Below are 4,745 nucleotides of genomic sequence, written 5' to 3'. Positions count from 1 at the left end.
CACTTGAGAATGGAAAGACAAAGTGGATTCAATCCAATTTCAGACACATGAGGCTCCAGAAAGCACTGCTATAACAGACACTCATTTTTGCTCTTAAGGCTGCAAACTTGACAAAGAAGCAAATGCTAGATCAAGGTCAAAAGTGACCCAAAACTTCTCTCAAGCAGTCGTTTTTCTAGCCTGGAATTGAGGCCAGAGCAGCATGAAAGCAGCTCCTTTCTGAACACACGGACTCTGAGGCTGAAGAAAAGGCTTCATTTTCCAGAGCTGTCACTCTGATGCCTTTTTTGACAATGAGATTTACTAAAGAATTTTATAGAGAAAAAAAAAAGAGAGAGAAGAAATTAAGCAAAATGTCCAGATGTCATCTGTTAAAAATGTTTTATTGAGACAATAAACAAATAACATCAACAAGTACTAAAACTTTAATTAAAATATGATTTACTGTGTTGCTTTATACCACTAGAAGCATTCTTATTGATGGGAAATAAGATTGCACTGCTTTGTGTCCTTAGGACACTCAAACATCACATTTGACTTTGCGGGTCTCCCCCAAATTGTGTGATCTCATAATGTCTTTTCCACACCCATGAGCACGAAATGTTCTATAACACTTGAAAACACAATGGCAGTATCAATCCTTCCCTTTCATTACTGGCTACATCACTAAATAGATGTATATTATGTTCTCTTGCCTTCTGCTCAGAAAAATCTAAGTATTGCATTTCTGTCAATTCATTGATTGAAGAGCTTCCCCCTCAGAATGTTGACAGCTGCTTCCGATGTTTATGAAATAACTTGGGTAACAGCTGCCAGTAGATTGGCTAAAGAAGATCTGGAACCATGTAATTAGCATTCATCAAATGCGCACATTTCCTTTGAAAAACCTCTTCAGCCCAAAGTTGACTATCAGGAAGCTGATGATTCTTGTCAAGTTCAGAACAGGTCTTGCTAACGCTTAACTCTCCATTAGCTGATTTTACATAGTTACTATTGAATAAGTTAATATTGAACGCTATTTGTAACTAATACTGCTTTAATTTTTGTCCTTTAGCCAGCAAACATCCATGTGAGAACCGTCTCTTAACAATATAACGCACTGATTTGTCCGTTGTACTTGAGCGGATGTAATTCCTAGATTTAAAGTGGAGATAAACCCAGTCACCTAATTAATTACCCTTATGGACATACAAATATTCTTTGCAAGAAACAACATGGATATGTACTGTAGTCACCACTGTGTTAAGGAGTGCATTAAAATCCTTGAAGTAAACACCAAAACATCAACAGTGGATGTTTAGTGCGGCATGCCTGTGAGAGATTTTTCCTTCTTCCTGTATATTGCAAATATTTTATTTGGACAAGCAATTCTTATATAATTGAAAAAATGAACTTTATATTAAAATGCTTTGAGTACTTAAAGGAAGCTGCAAGGGTACCTTCACAGCCAAAGGGAACACTAGTCTTACCTAACTATCTTGAAAGGACCTGGATTTAGAAAGAACTTCCCCAGGGACTATGTTCTTATGGCTATAGGAACAGATACTACAATGTTTGCAGCATATACATAGCAGTGCCTATAAAAGCACCAGCATCCTACAAAGAACGAGGACACATAGGCTTATGTTAAAAAAGAAATCAAAAATAAATATTTGATTAGTAATATGACTACAGATCTAAATATCCCTAGAGCCAAGCTTATGCTACCTAGAGGACGGACACTGCTTTTAAACCCTTTCTTGAAAGCACATCCACACCTGTGCGTTTGTTCATATGGTCAGTCTATCAGGTATTCGTTCCTGATCTATTTCAGTCTTCCAGGGTTCGAATGTTGCTTCTCCCCTGACCTCGCCCCTCATTCCAGGAAGAGGACTGCATTCTCCTCCTTGACCCTACCTCTGCTCTTTGACCTTCTCCAACACACTGACTTGCCTCTGGCTTCACCTGTCTTCTGGACTGGGAGTGTACCTCTCGCTGAGTCTGTTCTCAAGGGAGAGTTTTCACAGGCAAAATCAGCCGCCTTCATCACCCACCACAATGTGCTATAATCTTTTTAAAATTTTCATGCGTGATGCATGTATTTATTTTAATTTTTTGCCCAGAGATAGTGACTAATAATTCTCTTTCTCTACAGTTTTGTTGAGATATAATTGACACACATAAACTGTACATATTTAAAGCATGCATTTGATAAAATTTAACACATATGTCCATCTGTGAAACCATCACCACGATCACAGTAATGAACCGTTCTATAATGACCAAAAGTTTCCTTGTGCTCTTTTGTCATCCCTCCATCTAGCCCTGGCCCCAGGCAACCACGGAGCTGTTTTCTGTCCTTATGCATGAGTTTGAATTTTCTAGAACTTTGTATAGATGGAATTATGTTGTATGTACCCTTTTTTTCCAAGGCAAGGTCCTGGTTGCTTTAATCCAGACAATTATCTAAAAATTCATCCATACACTTTTATATCAATAGTTCATTTGTTTTTATTTCTGAGTAACATTTCTTGGTGTAGGTTAATCATAATTGATTTATCCATTCTCTAGTTAATGGGCACTTGGGTTGTTTCCAGTTTTTGGTTATTATGAATAAAGCTGCTATGAACACATGTGCAAGTTCTTGGGCAGACATGTGCTTTCATTTCCCCTCATTAGATAAACACCTAAGAGTGGAATGGCCTGGTTGTACGGTAGATGTATGTTTAACTGTTTAAGAAACAGTCAAACTGTTTTCCAAAGTAGTGGTGACATTTTATACCTTTACCAGCAGTGCGTGAGATTTGCTGTGGAACTTTGCCAACACTTGGTATAGTCCATCCTTTTAGTTTTAGCCGTTCTAGTGGGTATGTAGGGGTGCCTCATGGTTTTAGTTTGCAATTCCCCAATAACTAATGATGTTGAGCATCTTTTTATGTGCTTATGTGCCATCTGTATATCTTCTTTGCCTAAGTATCTGTTCAATCTCTTGCCTGTTTAAATAATTGGTTTATCTTCTTATTCTTGAGTTGTAAGAGTCCTTTATACTTACAGGTCTTTATACATACATACAAGTTCTTTATACATACAAGAATATATTTGCAAATAAGTTCTTCTAGTATGTGGCTTGCCTTTTCATTTTCTTAACATTGTCTTTTGAAGAGCAAAAGTTTTAAATTTGGATGAGGTCCAATTGTTTTGATTTTTCTTTTTATAGTTCATGCTTTCAGTGTCACATTTAAGAACTCTTTGTTGAATCCAAGGTCACGATGTTTTCTCTTATTTTTTGCTCTGGGTGCTTTTGGGTTTTGTGCTTTTATGTACATATACGATCCATTTAAAGTCATTTTCATGTGGTGTGAAGTAAAGCTTGAGGTTATTTTTTGCATATCACTATCCAGTTGTTCTAGCACTGTTTGGAGAAAAGATTATCCTTTCCCTGATGAATTACCTTGACACTTGTGTTGAAAATAAATTTACCATGTATGTGTACGTCTGTTCCTAGAATCTATTCCATTGATCTGTTTGTCTAACAATACCACACTATTTTGATTACTGTGGCTTAATTATCATAAAGCTAAAACAGTTTAAGTCTATCATCTTTGTTCTTCTTTCAGTATCACATTCTAGGGCCCGTGCAGTTCCATATAAATTTTAAAATGAACCTTTTCTTTCTTTTTTTTTAAATGAACTTTTTCAATTTCTACAACCAGTAGAAATGTTGACCATTTCATTGATTCTATAGATCAATTTGAAGTTTTTATTTATATCTTAATAATATTAACTATTTTGATCTATGAACAAAATATATTTTCTCATTAATTTAGTTATTCTTTGATTCCTCTAAGTGCACAGGCTTTAAAATCTTTTCTTTTCCCCCCTTGGAAATCTGGATGTCTTTCATTTCTTTTTCTTGAGTTACTTCATTGATTAGAACCTCACGTATGATACTGAATAGACGAGTTGATAGTGGACATTCTTGCACAGTTTCTGATATTGGGGGGAAGCATTCCATCGTTCACAATGTTAGCGGTAGGCTGTTCACAGATGTGTTGTATCAGGTTGAAGGAGTTCCCTTCTACCTCTAGTTTGCAGAGGGTTTATCAGGAATGGGTGTTGGATTCTTTCAAATCCTTTTACTGCCTATATGGAAATGTTCATATAACTTGCCATTCTCGTTGGATAGTACAGTAAATTACATTGACTTTTGACTTTTCAACCATCCTTGTTTTCCTGGGATAAAGGCCAGTTGGTCAAGAGATAGATAGGAAATTGTATTTGATTTTCTAAAAAATTGTGAAGAAGTTGTGACTCTATGATCATGAAGGATATTGATCTGTAATCTTGTGATGTCTTTGTCTGGCTTTGGTATCAGGGTAATCCCGGCCTCATAGAATGAATTGGTAAGTATTCCTTCCTCTGTAGTTTCTGGAAGAAGTCATTTTAAATTGGTGTTATTTTGTCCCTAAATGTTTGGAAATTTTGGCCAAAATTTAAGTCATCTGGGCCTGGAGTTTTTAACTACAAGTGTAATTTCTTTAGTAGAGAAAGAAACCATCCTTGGTATTGTTTATTTATTTACATTTGTCTTCTGTCTTTTTGTCCTGATCAGTCTGGCTAAAGATTTATCAATTTAACCTAAGAGCTCTCTCTGGCCTCTGGCTTAGGTACTGGTTACACTTTGCATTGAACAGGGTGATTGCATTGAACGGCCAATGATGCTATTTCTGCAGTTAGGGGGTTAGGGAAGTTAGAGATCTCCCCTC

The sequence above is a fragment of the Neophocaena asiaeorientalis genome, unplaced genomic scaffold (assembly GCF_003031525.2).
Source record: "Neophocaena asiaeorientalis asiaeorientalis breed wild unplaced genomic scaffold, Neophocaena_asiaeorientalis_V1.1 scaffold114, whole genome shotgun sequence".
Classification (NCBI taxonomy): Eukaryota; Metazoa; Chordata; class Mammalia; order Artiodactyla; family Phocoenidae; genus Neophocaena; species Neophocaena asiaeorientalis.
The sequence above is the reverse complement of the archived record's forward strand: the minus strand, read 5'-3'. Positions refer to the sequence as shown.